Below are 16,181 nucleotides of genomic sequence, written 5' to 3'. Positions count from 1 at the left end.
TGTACAGATCAGTACCGAGGCTCTCATGGGAAAAAGCGATAAGTCAGAGTGAGCCCAGAATGCTGGTCACATGAGTCTTTATAGAAACTAAGTACTGCCCACAAGCGTGTGCACTCCTCCTGCTGCCGTCAGTAGAAACTGGTCACCTCTCAGGTATTATCTGCCCGACTGTGATATGGCAGTCCAGGTTTATCCAAGTTTATATGGTGCCCCAAGATAATTGACCATTTCCTTTATCAGTTCCATTGTCCATATCTATGTAAGCCACATCTGTGACATTTTTCCCAATAACTGCTTTCAACAGCTCCAACAACCTGTAGCTTCCAGTAATATCTATCACACAGAAGTGGGTAGTAACTAGTTACATTTATGCAGTTACATTTACTTGAGTAACTTTTTGAACAAAATTTACTTTTAGGAGTAGTTTTACTGCACAGTACTTTTAAATTTTAATTTGAGTCATTTTATTGCTAAAGCATATCTACTCTTACTTCAGTAATATTTCTGACTACTTTACCTACTGCGAGTACCTTCATGAATAAAGAACATACTTGTTTAAACCACTGAGCTGTATAATACACTGGAGTGCTGATTTTGCCGAAAAACTGAAGCCACTGGCCGCCATCTTGCTACTCCCTACTCTCACAGAATCCCACAGGATTTGGTTGCAACAACAAGCAGTTTTCTGGCTGAGTGAAAACGTTTCACAGGTAATTCTACAGTCAGTGGATGTACTAACACTATCAACTTCTAGGAAATTAGGTGCTGAAATATTTTACATGTTATTCATATTAAATATACATATATGTATATATAAGTATGTGTATATGTATATATGTGTATATATGTATACACATATGTAAATATATGTTGTTGTACATTGTTATTTATATATTTATAAATGTTAAACATATATATTTAAATGAATAAAATGCAAAATATTTCAGCACATGACTTTCTCAGTACTTCATATTTTTAGAACATAACATAAAACTATATGGCATTTGACATTTTAAAAGTTTTAAGCCCCCCCTGAACATGAGAAAATCCTCGTTATTCGATGCTGTAGCGCACATATTCCCTAGTTACTGGGGGGAAATAGGGAGTACCAATATGGCGGCTGGTGGCTTCAAAGCGACTCGTTCAAACAGACGGTGATTAGCACTCCAGTGTATAATATAGCTCAGTGGTTTAAACCAAAAATGTCCCAGAGAAACAAAAACCTAGAGTTTATGTCAAAGTGAGACTTCTTATTTGTACACAAGCTTTGTTATTTTAATGTTATTTTCTATCTGCTCTGCCCATTGAGGCATTTGGAGGTCAAATGAACACACAGTGAACAGTATATATTGTCATTGGAAGTACTTTGCACTGTTATAACATACTGTATATACATTAACTGCTATAAGTATTGTTTTCAAGTTTAATATTGAAACAATGATTTAGAAAAGTTTCTTCTGCCGGCATTTTTTATTTTGCATATATGTTAATCTTTGTATATTTTAAATTTTTTTCTTTAAAACATAGGAATTTCAAAATAATTACATAATTTTTGAATATTAAACTATCAGCTGTTATGATCAGGTACTCAGTTTTGAGTAGCCTTCTTACTGAATACATGTTTACTCTTACTTGAGTAATATCTTGTCTGACTACTTTTTACTTTTACTTGAGTAAAAATATGTTGAAGTAGTGCTACTCTTACTTGAGTAGAATCTTTTGATACTCTACACTGCTTACACATTAATAAATCCAAGATGGGAAGTTGAAGGTTTCCCATTGATAATAACCTTAAAATCCAATATGGCTGCCTTGCCCAAAACAAGGGGAGATAGTTACAGACAAAAACAATTTGTTTGCGCTTTTGTCATGTTATATATATATATATATATATATATATATATATATATATATATATATATATATATATATATATATATATATATATATATCAGACACAAAAATGGTACTATAAATCCTTTGCTAATGATCATATAGATGCAATTTTTGAAGGCTTAAAACACAAATGAATTATGTTATTGGTTTTAGAAGTTATTTATTTATTTATTGAGCAACAGATTTTTTTTTTTTTACAGTTTACAAATAGCCAACAAAATATTTTCAATGATGCCCAAAAGGAGTAGGCAGAAGCAATAATTTGTCAAAGTTCATTAGTGACTGAGCAAAACAACTGGCCAATTCCAACTAGAACACAGAAGATGTTCACTCTCCAGCTGGACAATGACCCTACAAATACAGCCAGATGGCCATTCTAATGGCTCAGAATGGTCCAGTTACAGATCAAACTTCTTGTTGAGAATCTGTGACAAGACTTGCAATTTCTTGGTTAGAAATTTCAGTATCTAGAAAATGCATTAATGGTAGACATAACCCAGCAGATGCAGCTGTAATAGTAGCAAAACATTAAAGGGGACACAACATGCTTTTCAGTTGTTCTTTTTCCACATTGAAATCATTCAGCTGTGGTCTATATAAAGTAGAACTGCAATGCTTTGGCCTGAATTCCTTGTTAATTTACCCCAAAGTCCCCCTTTTTTACCCCTGTTCTGAGCTGTGTCTGAGAGCAGCTCAGTTTCGTTCTTTGTTTTTAAATCTAAATGAGGCACTCCCCCGCCCCGATCGCAGAGCGTTCTACTCAACCCAGTTCTGCCATTTTTGTAGCATGCTGGGGGACGGTGTAATGAACAACAATAGATGACTTATCTGCTTCTAGCCCTGGCATCCTTCACGTTGGACCACAAATTCACTCTGAGAAAAAAAAAAAGGTGGATTTGTAGAATTATTACGTCGCACCTCCATGACATTGATTAGCAGTTCTGCAGCAAATACTGTCACATTATTGTTCAAAAGATTCAATAGAAAACACAAAGCCGAATTGCCCAAAAAATATGACCCAAAAAGAACATAAAGATGTCTACACAGCTCCTGGACAGACTACCTGCAAATTTTCTGCATTCCTAGAGAATCCAAGTGCACAACAAAATAGATTTTGCATGATATTTTTCTCTTAAAGGGAATGAATCAGTGATGATAAATACCAATGAATGCCACTCATTTCAGATTTTTACTGTAAACGATCTTTGAAAGCAATGTAAATTTTTTCACTATTATGCACTATTTGGCATTGCTCTGTCACATAAAGTCCCAACAACATACATTGAGGTTTGTGGCTGTAACATGGTAACACATGGGGGAAAAAAATCAAACGGTATGACACTGTACATGAAGCTTTAGTATTCTAGTTGTATTCTTTGGATTAAGTGCAGGTACTCAAGAAAGTTGGTCTCCTGAATTAATCTTTGGACATTTGTTTCTCTAAAGCTTTTTTTATGTATCGCATTGTCCGTGTCCTAATGAAAAATAGATCTCCTGTTTATATGAAATAACATTATGTTAAGCAAGTTTTAAATAAAATGTTTTCGGTTGTGTGACTGCACTCGAGTTTACAGTATGTTCTACATCCACTTAACACATCATTAACCCTCATACAAAGTTAATGAAGGTTAGTCTGTCGCATCAGAGCAAAAAACGGCTGTGTCTTTGTCGTGGAAGGTGAGATCATTAACTGTTGCACAGCTGCAGCACGGCCGGGTTGAGTCTTCTTGTGTCTCTTTGACCTGTGATAGCTCGTTACTCTAATGGCAGACTGTGTGGGCTCGGAGCACCATGCTGCTGCATCTCATTGCAGATTGATGCCTTTCACACTTGTCAACATCAACTAATCCACCAAATTTGACCTTATGATGTGTGCGCATGTGCACGTTAATCTGACAGTGTGACAGTCCCTCCATGCCAGGGCTCCTGTGTTTGACGAAATGGAGCTATTAGTGTGCTGCCAATCACTGTTAGTTAGCTCTGTTTTGCATAGTTTTACTTGATGGATAACAAATAACTCCTCAGAAAGAGGTGTGTTCACAACATAAGCAACGCTTGATGTGACATTGAGACGGCAACATCCTTTTGGTGTCCCTGGGTTTTGCTGCTGGTTGTGTTTTTTTTGGAGAACAGGCTGTGGCTCTTTCTCAGTCCCCAGCACTGTCGAGTACTTCCCTGCTTCCCTTGACAGACTAAGTGTGACATTATCCTCAGAGCTTAGAGCCCGCTTCTCTTTTCTCACATCCTTTCAGTGATCTAGTCATCAGTCAAATGCAGAAAGAGATGACAATTAGTAAGGGAGGGGGCTGGAAGAGTGAGAAGTTTCTAAATACAGCCATACTGGCTCAGCCCCAGCTTTATCACTAATGATTCATCAGTGCAGAAACCCTCTCGCCTTTTTTTTCTCTCTTTCTCTTTCTGTGCTCCTTTTCTTTTTCTCGTCCAGGCTCTGATTTCAGAGTTGTGAGAGTGATTTGCAATAGCTTGTGTGCGATCATCATCGGACCATTGTGTTTGGCTGAGGGACGTCAACTAATGGAGCTCAAAGCGTCCTTTTCAGGCGTCTCTTGGTCTGTGTCGGCAACAGGTACCATACTGGCTCCCGCATAATGCAAGACTTCAGTGCAGCGAGCTTTGGCTGCTTTGAGTGGATCACAAGGTTCACACTTTGCATTCAGAGTGTAAACCCTGTTGTGTAACAGCAACATAATCACAGGTGGCTGCTCAGATATCCTTTGCATGTCTGTGTCTAAATGAGAGGGCTTTGCCTCCCAGGGACACTGTTAAGTGGGATTCACTGCTGCTTCCATGGCTACAGTTATAACAGATTTTCACTATTTTCAGACCAATAAGAGCTGGCAGAGATATGGGAAAGGAGGAGACAGAAGAAAAAGGCTGCACTTGTACGCTCTAATTATCACTGTCTAATAAATTATTTTTTCCTCCCCAGTCAGGGTACTTTTTATTTTGACACTTGTTGAATTGAAATACTTCTTCTGTTACTTTTTTTAATTCAATTCAATTCAATTTTATTTATATAGTGGCAATTCACCACAGATGTCATATCAGGGCACTTTATAAAGTCAATTCAATCAAATCAAAGGAAACCCAGCAGAATGCATTGACCAGTGATGGTCAGCATTTACCATCACTGGTCAGATCAGGAAGGGAACCAGAGAAAATTTCGGAGTTCGACATTATTTCAGCACAATTACACACCGAAGCAACACTAAATTTAGTGACCTCTGATTGATGTAACCGGGTGTCATTACCACCAGCAGGAATAGCAGTCTTATTGTATTTACACTTATCCTTAGCCATCAGTTTCAGGTAGGACTTAATGTTGCCCATTCTAGACCCTGCCAAACATTTGACTATGGTCCTCGCTTCTAAAGCTAAAAAAATGCAGCATTTATTACGTGCACTGTAATCACTAAAGGTGGCAGACCGAACATCAGACAAAGACAACAGGAGAGATGGGGAGACTTAGCCAAAGACAGAGAGGCAAGTAATTTAGCCATAACGGGGGTAAAGCTAGGCAAGGCTAGCGACCTCTTACTGAGCCAAGAAAAAAAAAAATTGTGTGAAACATGAAATTCCCAGGCATGAAGTGCAGCAACAGAAAATGTGTTTTAAACGTGCTTCTATGTTAGAAACAGAGATCTGTAACAGCAAAGAGCATTAGGATTTAATTCAGAGTCTGGAACACCAAACCACAATCCACACATTGCAACAGAACACAGGAAGTGATGCAATATCCTTTATCCAATGGCAGGTTTCCAAACCTACTTTTTTGTATCATTTAATGCACTTTGACTTTGTATTAATCCAATTATAAAAACAAGTGCTTACATTTTACATAAAGATACAAAGATCTTTCTGAAAAACAATAATAGGAACCACAGGCGACATCATGTTAAAATAGTGCCTGAGTGGAGAAACTGAATCAGGAGACGATTCTGCGTTTGTGTGGGGACTATACTCCTGCCAGTTGTGCGCGGCAAGGTGTAATTTGCATTAATCAGAAGGGTCCTAAGAATAAACTTTTCATAATCTCTCTGGTGATAGTGACTGTGGCATTTCATTTTTTACAAAGGAACTCGCCTAGGGGAGACACTGCATGGGAGCTCTGTTGACTTATTGCTGCTGACAGCTCAATCTCTCTCCATCATAATCAAGAACTATCAAATAAAGGGTTTTGCCAAACAAAGGAGATTATACGCTATTACTAATTTATGCAACTGTATTTATATGGCGCTTTGAAATAATATATGCCCCCGAACAAATTTATTTAGTTTTATCTCTTTTTTTCAATGTTGGGTGTGATGGCATACAAAAATCCCAGGTTTTAGGGCAGTATAACACCTGTTTTTACTTTGGTATGAATCAGTTGAGGAGTTTGTTAACTGTTGACTTGCAGTGGTTCAGTTTTCTTTTCACCAAAAACCACACAAGAACATCCAGCCTGTCAAATGGGTCTAGGTGCAAGGACCAAATGCAAATACAGCAAGCAGATGTGATGTTCCAAGCTAATTGAAAACATAGAAAATATTTCAGATAAAATTATCTGAAATGGTATACCGAACAGATTTTAAGAGGACGTTTTGAAATTTGCATTGGGCTGTATGTTTTAAGAATGAGAAGCTGAGCCTTTGGTTGTGTACCCTACCGCATCCCACAATGCAACGCAAACCTGGCTACAGGTAGGAGTGGTATTTTGACCACCTCCTCCATACAGTCTTCATACGGTTTTTTGGTCTGCACCTTAGTGCGATTGCTGTGTTCTGTTCACATCTACACAAATCTGATTCATTTCTTAACGGACTAAGCACTTCGGCAACTCAGCGATAAAAAAGAAGAATATATATATATATATATATATATATATATATATATATATATATATATATATATATATATATATATAAATTCCCATCATAAGTATATGGGCTTACTGGTGCCACCGTTATCCATTCTGACATCAGCTGATATTTTCTCCAGAGCAAAAAATCATATTCACTTCTTTATAATTAAGATAAAACATTTTCTGAGTTAGATTTGCTGTTTGATTTATTTTCCTTTCCTCTCTGATCTTTCATCTGAGCAACCAATTGTGTAGAGGATCTCCAGAGCGATGGTTTCCCACCCTTCTTTTACCCAAGCTTGTCATCAAGAACCCCAATTACATAATCTACTGAAGTGCCTATTTGATCGAACCTCATTCCGTTTCAGCAAGGATTAGGAATGTGATATTACTGTACTCCCACTGGCTGAAACAGTTGTGAAAAGGCCTTCTTGTTTTTATGTCTAGCTGGTGTTTTTTTACTGTGACAACAAACCAGTGAATTGTAGCACCCTCTGGCACCAAAAAAATAATTAAAATATGTTTTAAACCTGGACAATTGGAAATAGACAAGTTTAAAAGGGAAAAAAGAGGGACCAGCGGGACTGGCGTGAGTTGAGGCGTTTCGCAGACTGAAGATATGACAGGTTCTAGTGATCAGTCCAAACCCACACTGGGTGTTCCTCTCATTCCAGCCAGTGTCTCCACCTTTTAAACCAAGTTTTATGGCCAGCAGTTCTGTCACCCACATCATAATTGCACTCTACCAGGGTCAGCCTGTTGCGAAAGAAGGCACACGGGTGCAGTTTTTCATCCTGCCTGCAACAGGACCACTCTGACCGCTGTGTCAGAGGCATCCACCTCCATGGTGAATTGACTCAGAGGACCAGGCTGTACCAGGACGAGTGCTTGGGAAAAGCTTGTCTTCAACTTCTGAAATGCTTGGTTTGCTTCCAAGGTCCAGGTGAAGGCTCTCTTGGAGGAGATCAGAGCAGTGTGAGGTGCTACTATTTCACTGTAATTTCTGATGTACCGTCTGAAAAAAAATTGTTACAGGGAATCTTTGAAACTGTTTGCGAGAGTCTGGAATGGGCCAATCTAGCACCACTTTAATTTTCTCCTGATCTGCTCAAGCCTGATGGAACTCACATTTTTCAGCTTTAACACAGAGTGGGTTTTCCAGGCTTTGGAGTACAAGGCGTACATATTTTTAATGATCGAAGAGGGTCTTGGAGAATATGAGAATGTCATATAAATAGACAAAGACAAAAAAGTTAAGCAAGTATTGACGGACGTCATTCACTCGTGCATGAAATAGGCCTGGAGCATTAGTGAGACCAAAAGGTATGACCAAATATTCAAAATGGCCAAGATAAGTCTTGAAAGCTGTAGACGGTAGGCGTTGCGGAGGTCTAGCCTAGTAAAGATGGCGCCACCATAAACAGGTTTTAATTGGAGATGAAAGGAGTGGTAGAGGGTATTTATTCTGTACAGTGATTTGGTTTAATGTCTGGGTCGAATGGGACAGTTTGCTTGCTCACCACAATACATACACACGTTAGCCTGGATCCTGTGTTATGTTCCTCGGGAGTTAACCTAGTGCGCTCCCATCTGCATGGGGTCTGGTTCAGCTGAATCAATTCTGGGAGGAGTAACCATGTGAGTGGAGAAAGCTTAGGTTCGTCAGCATTGAAAATCCGAAATTTTATTATGCCTGGAACCGCTCTGTCAAATTTACCTTCCTTCTCTCATACGGTTATCCAGTGGAGTAGCCAAGATTACTAACTCTTCCAGAGTGAATTTCTGAGGGCCAGTTCATCCTTACGGTATTCATTTATAGCAGAAAAGAATTCACTCTTAAGTGCATTGGAGTTCCAACCACAACACTCCCCCAGAGTGCGGAAATCAATAGCAAAGTCTGCTACCTGCTAATGACCTTGTATTAGGTTGAAAATACCACTAAATAGTTCAACTTCTTCAGATTCTTGATCTGAATAGGTGGTTTGAAGCTCAGTAATAAATTTGTCAAGGCAATTAAAGTGAGGAACTCTGTTGAATCTCACTTGGGCCCACTTTAGTGCTCTTCCTAAAAAAACTGATCATGTAGGCTATTTTGTAATCATCTTTGGAGAAAGGGACTGTTGAGTTGCTAAAAAAATCATTATGCTACCAACTATGCAACCCAAGTTTGGCTTTCAGGTGTTCTTTTTCTAAAACATTTTAGTATGAAAATTACAAAAAAAAAAAAGAAAAAAGATGATTAGAAAAGAAAAAAAGAAGATATCAGTAAGGGAGCAAATGATTTTTGATTGCAAGGAATAGATGTAGAAGAGGTCTTTCAGAACACCTTCAAGAATAACTCCAGAGCTCAGCTGTGGGTGGAAATGAATTGGCATATCATTTGAATGTGGATTTAGCTGCTGAGTCATAATCCATACCATGATAAATCTATGAATGTTTGAAATGTACTGTTTTCAGGAACACACAAAACGGTTTTATAAACGATTAATAATTGTTAAAGTGAGAACTTGATTCATAAATGATTTATCGTCGACACGTATGTTAAGATGCCATTCAGTGGTTAGTAATCTACTGTATGTCACTCACCTTGCTTTATCATTTATTAGTGGATGCTAAGGCTAACGTATAATAAATGTAAGGATCCAACCATCCAAGCATCCATCCATCCATCCATCCATCCATCCATCCATCCATCCTATTTTCAGATCTTCTTATAGTTATTTACATGATAACTTCTTGAGCCTAAAGACTTGTCTGTGTAGGTCCTACTTTATTTTAGAAGATGGAACAGGTTTTTATGGACCTTAAATGATCTCTCCTTTTCTACTGTGGTGGTAGAGGACACTGGCATATGTGTATGTCACCTTGCTAAATTGTTCATGCTCCTTAAACATTTTGAATTTTCTCACGTTGTCACCACAGAATTTTCTTTAACAGACCAACACAAAGTATTACATAATTGTGAGGTGGGAAGGATATGAGACGGGAATTTCCAAATGTTTTAATTTTATTTTGTAGAACCACCTTATCCATTTTGGGTTGCGTTGAGTTTTAGTTGCTCAATCCCAATTAGTTTTGATTTGGACTGGGCCATTGTAACACATGATTATATTTTCATTTAAACTAACTGCTCTGGCTTTATATTTATAGCTGTCCTGCTGGAAAAATGAACCTCCTCTGCTGTCCCATGTCTTTTGCAACCTCTAAAAGGTTTTCTTCCTGGATTGTTTTGGATTTAGCACAGGTCATCTTTTGATCGACGTGCAGTGTAAGTATTTGTTGCCTCACCAAGCAGTTAGCATGTGGACTAAAAACGTCCAAGTCTGGTTTCATCTCAGCAGAGGGTGTTTGCCCAACACCTTAATGACCATTTACATGGACGGCCATATTTTGGTCACTTTAGTGAGATGATCTTTCCATTTTGGGGTGATGGCTTATAGAATCCTTTGTAAGTTTTTCAAAGCTTTGTATTTTATTAATGTTTTCTCTAACAAACCTCTGAAAACCTCAGCTTTAGCTGTACTGAAAGGAAATGTTCAGAACTTTGTTTGTAAATTTTTTTTTGAAAAACCATTTATCATTTTCCTTTGGCATTATTCACAACTTTGCACTGCTCCATCAGATAAAATTCCAACCAGGTAGCCTGATGTTTGTGGTTTTACCCTGACAACATGTGAAATGAAATTAATTTTGGATGGCACTGTATGGGACACTAACATGGGGCCTGTTTGATAAGCAACACCTTTGTTTTACTCTGAGGTGTCTTTAAAGCTGAAATGACAAGCGTCTCACAGGCCTGAGTCTGAAAGCCTTAACTTTCATAAGAGTTTCATCAGGTGTGGTGTAACAAAACACTCAGATGACTGTATCAATGTGTTTGTCCACACCTCTGCAACGTGCAGAGAAAAACTCCTGTCTGCCTTTTCACTGAGCACCAAAGAATGAAACATTAATCGGCTTAGTATCCAGTGTCTTCCTCTGGGGACTTTGACCTCTGTCAGTATATTAACTTAAGCAATGATGAATTAATCAGGAATATCGATATACCAGTCATTTTTTAATTCCTTAATTAAATGTTTATCATATTTATCTGAGATGTGCAAGTATTTCCATTGCATGATCAAGTCTTTCTGGATTTGCTTCGTCAGTTGGATTCATTTTTCTGGTCTCACCTGAACTCTGATCTGAAGGTGTGTTCATGTGAGCTGGATTTATATTACAGCTATTTGTAACATGAAACTAGACAATGGGACCAAGTTGGACATGGAAGCATCAAGCCTACTTTATACTGTAGATATTGTACAGCTGAGTGACTAAATAAGAGGAAAAACAATATAATGGTTTTATAACCTATTAACTCCAATTTTATTTAGTTTTCCTCGGGTGGCGGCAGTGAATTTAAACGACTCCTTTTTAAAAAGAAGAAACCACCACAAGAACCTGACTCTGCATAAGTGACCATCTGATCGAAATAAGAAAGAGAGTACACAATGGTACTATAGTCAATGACAGCAACGGCTTTGGCACTGATTCCTTTCAATAAAGAGACAGGGCTACGTTCTCAAGGAAGGAATGACAGATAACTCACGAGGGCTATTTCCACTTTGGTTTGGCATATGTTCTTTCTCTGACCATAACCAGGCTAGCCAGGTTATTTTTTGGATGAGTTTCCACTGCTGGCTCTGAAGGTTAATGTAGATTAATCTCCCAATGTCAGGATCCAGGTTCCTCCACCTGCATTGTTTCTGGGGGTAAAGTTGTTTCATACTGGTTAGACTTTAAAATGTAAGAAAATGTGTACATAGATGGGATTTTATTTCAACTATCAAATTTGTCAGAAGAATGACAAGATATGAACATGGAAGTCAAAGTAACATGTCTGACAGGTTTAGAAAGCTTTATTAGCCATATTTGGCCGGGTTAAAATTAATTTAGGATTAACTATTGTTTTATTTAAGTTAACAGAAAATATACCTAAGTAAGAAATGAATGAAATGAAATGGTGGGATATTCAACGAGTTATTAATTTTTATCAAGGATCTTGGTCTATGATTCACAGTAGATGTTGGCATAGACACACAGACTGGGGCCTCGTCTGCTGAAATTTTAGCACCCATTTATCGACACATGATTTATACTGATTTTGCATATCCTACTCTCAGTCTCCTAAATGAACATGCAGTTACAGTATATGACTGTCCGTCAAATAAACTGCAACCCGTATACAGCTGTACTGACATGTAGCGGTCTTCAGAGACAAGACTGAATTAGCTGGTAGGGATTTAAAGAACTCTCAAAAGAAGTTGAAGTCAGCCCTTCCACTGAAAATAATATGAAAGAGGGAGCCGTTCAAAGCAGCCCATGTTGGCAGTTGCGATACAATTACCGAAATGGAATCAAAATTACATTCATGCTATAGTAAATTTACTGTGAAACTGTAATCAATTTACACTGAAACAAAGAAATTACAGTAAAACAAATTGAATTACGGTCGGTTTCTGTTGAAATTATAATAACTGGTTGGGAGCTGTGCTGCCAGCACTGTTTTTTGTTACAGTGCAGGTCTGGCTGTCCAGACAAGGCTGACCTGAAAGCAGACCATAGAATAATAAGAGAAGTCGCCTAAACCCTTAAAATATTGCCATTGTTAATGTAAAAGTGCGATGCTATGAGAGAAAAGAAGAGGCAGCTGAAGTTTAACTTTGATGGGAGGTGTGCAAAGAGTAAAACTCTGCTCTTGAAGAAAAACATAAAACCCAGATTACAGTTTGTCAGAGACAATGCAGACCCGAACTTTTGGAATAACGTTCTTAGGACAGATAATTCAATTTATTATTAGGACAACATTAGCTTCTGCTTAGCTTATAATGTGAAAGCTGATTCCCATTTTAAAAATCCTGATCATTCCCTTTAAGATGTGAGCAGACTAACATATGTGTTCCCTCTTGTCCCTCTTCTTCTAGCCTTGATAGTGGAGCAGCTGGGAGGGAACAGTTTGTATGCCTTTGACTTAGTTTCTAATAATGTGACCAATCACCAAAGTGTTAACATGATTTCAGTCAAAATTATAAAAAAAAAGGGCAGATAACAAGACCACATGGTGTCATTTTCCAGAAGGACATAAAGTAAAATGAACATGACGTCCTTATCCAGAACTCTTAACCAACTAAAAAAAAAAAAAAAAAAAAACATAATTAAAGTCACTGTGTGTTTTCACAAGACTTTGTCTGTAAAATGCTCCATGTGCTCACTTTCAGATCGGGCTGTGTGGGCGGGCTTTCATCTGTGTTCGAACTTGTCTCCTTGTTCTGAGATTCTTTTACAATCACATTTGCATCCACACAGGAGAACGTGTGCATGCACAGCTATTTGCAGCAGGTCTAGCTCCCAGGGAACCCATCCTCCATCTGTCGGTTTCACACAGCTGAGTCCAGCCAAGCCCTAATTTTACCCTAAATTTACCAGCAGCTGACCCTTTTTTTCTTGGTGGCATCATGGACCGCATGCATCCCTAATACTGTCTCCTTGATCTCTCGCTCATTCTCTCTGCTTTCTCCTTTTTCTGACCAACACACACTCACACCCATAAACATCTATCTTTACTCTCCATATGCTCTTTCACACACTAAAGCACACTTTCACACCTCTGCTCTATGTACTGGAACTGGAATAGACACAGACATGATACATTTATACTAAATAGAAAAGAGCTTTTGGAAATCAGAAATACCACTAGATGATGGAAAAGTCAGGCATCATTTTCCCTGTGAGTTGATTCTTGGCATATGAGAAGCTAAAAATTAGGCCCCCAGCCATGGCGAAATTAATTAATTAGTGTTGCATATGGTGTGTTTTTTCTAAGCGTATGGCGAAATACTGCGTGCCCCTTTAGCTTGGGGCCGTTTGGACCAAGCAGACTTGCCAATCATAAGACTGGGCTGAGAGGAGCTGGTTTACATAATATGGCCCTTTTCCATTAGTACCTAGTAGGATCTACTCGACTCGGCTATTCTCGACCCTTCGCGGTTTGGGTCATCTTCCTTTACAATTGAGTACCTCCTGAATGTAAGTGGGGTCGTCATAGCAAGGTAGGTTGAAAAGTAACGCAATGTGATTTGCGAACAATGGAGGACATGAAAAACGTGCTGTTCAGTCTATAGCTTTTTTTTTTTTTTTTTTTAAATCAAACTCAAAGTAAAAGTGAAGAGAATAAAAGGCAGAGAAATAAAACACTATGGACATATACAGGAGACAGTGTTGCCAAGTTGCCAGATTGGGCAATTGGGCTGCTTTTCACATTTGGTGGGTCCTTGGGAAGTAGTCTTAGGACAACTTTATCAAAATGGTTGTAATTGTGAGGCAAAAACATAAAAGACTTGTATGTTGTAATAAAACGCAGTTTCCTTGCACATGTGCTACTAGTTAATTTATTTTAAAATGTCTGGAATCTGTCAAGCCTGGCCTCATGCTTTGATCTCCTGCTGTCCTTTCTGAGCTCCAGAGTGCCTCCTCACCTTACCTCTGTTGTACGTATTATCTGTCCCCGAAGCGGGATAACAAACTTGGATCCTGGACAGACAGAAGTACCGCAGGAAGTGACCGTGATCCACCCCAGACAATAGGCAAGTGCATAGAAGCTCCTACTACGTGATGATGGGATGAAGCAAGTGGAGCGTTGCCCCCGTTGGCCACACGAATTGCCGGTGAAATGTCAAGCAAGCGACAGCATGCAAATCAGGTGAAAAATTTGCTAGAATCGTGTTCGGTGTGAATGCGCCATTATAACTCATGTTTGAAGGCTTTTTTGCGTTGTGACAATATGATCGGGAAAGTGATCTTTGTGTGCAGCTTGTTTGGTTGCCTTTTTGCACATTTTGGGGAGACATGAGTATGAATTAGTGCTGTTGTTTGCTAATCGCGTGTTGCTTATTGTGTGAAATGTAATAATTCTACACGTTTAACATGATTTCATGACAGGTTGAGATGTGGGCTGTTTTTTTAGTTGGGCAGGTTTTCCATTGTGTTTGGGCTGTAAACTTTTTCAGACCTGGTAACCCTGACAGGAGAGTGTGTAAAGCCATAGGGCGTTATCACTCTGAAGCATAGGAGCCAGACAACATGTGAGGGTAAGCTTATGGTACCTAATGCTAGCTTGTTATAGTGGTCATATACACAAAAAGCCCAGCTTACAATGGTAAGCTTAAAGGTTTTAGCTTTAAGGTTGAAATATTAGTTCTTGTAATATGCATGCAGTGTGTTTCACATGGCAGTCTTGTAGACTGCCAATCTGTGTGTTTCTCTGTCTGAGCTTCCCACTGGTTGGACATTATTGTTTATGATTTTACGAACATCCAGTGGTTGCATAACTTCAGGATTTCTGAACCAATGTTTAGCTTCCCGCTCTTGAGTGACAAGATATGACTTTTAGTGAATCTGTGCCCTTAAGGAATAGAAGCATCGTTGCACTGTGGAAGCTAGCTATTTGCTATTTTTGCTAATACCTACTTGCAAACTTTTTAATAATTTCAGGAATGTTTGTCTGACACAATAATGCAGTTGCACAATATTTCACATTGTTCTAGAAACTGACTGCTACTTATCTTTTTGACTAGAACATCAGTTGACTTGGACATCGCAGTTTTTGCTAATGATTGTTTGCACAGTTTTTAACTTCTCAAGGATTCATGCAATTGCACAGTAATTCACAGAAATTTACATTAAACTGTAAAGTGAGTGCTGTCTGTCTTTTTTGACTTGAACATTAAAAATCTTATCAGATGCTAAGGCCTGTTTGCACACATTTTAGCTTCTCAGGATATCGGTGTCATGATTTGCAGAGGAAGACCAAAGACCAAAGCAACGAGGCGAAGTCAGGCGCATGGCAAAAATTATACTATTTAATGGAGGCAACTGACTAACTTAAGACACAAGGGAACCAAACAGGAGCTTGAAAACAGGACGACGCGACAACGGGGGAACAAACACATGGAACTCAAATACAGGGAGGAAATCATCATGCAACATGGGTGAGTCCGATTAACTAATTAACCTCCAAAGTTGGAAAAATACTACAAGCCATTGCCACTAAAGGAGGCAGAGGAATAGCTAAACATCTGACATAGAGAGCAAGATAAAGGAGGAGACTCGGACAAAGAGGGAAAAAAACAACAGGAGAGAGAACAGAAAGCTATAGTAGTCCTAAAGCTAATACTAAGCTAGTTACCCCTTACCATGCCAAGAAAAAACGTGTGAAACAAAAAGGGTTCCCACACGTAAAGTGCAGCAACAGAAAATAGGTGTTTTAACATGCTGTCATGATTTGTCACAACAAACCCAAACACACACACCACACACAGAGCTTAGTTCTGAGAGGTTGGATGAATAGTGGAGGATGAGCACCAGCGTCTATTACCGGGATGGA

Source organism: Fundulus heteroclitus, chromosome 10 (genome assembly GCF_011125445.2).
Source record: "Fundulus heteroclitus isolate FHET01 chromosome 10, MU-UCD_Fhet_4.1, whole genome shotgun sequence".
Classification (NCBI taxonomy): Eukaryota; Metazoa; Chordata; class Actinopteri; order Cyprinodontiformes; family Fundulidae; genus Fundulus; species Fundulus heteroclitus.
This window is presented reverse-complemented; position numbering follows the sequence as displayed.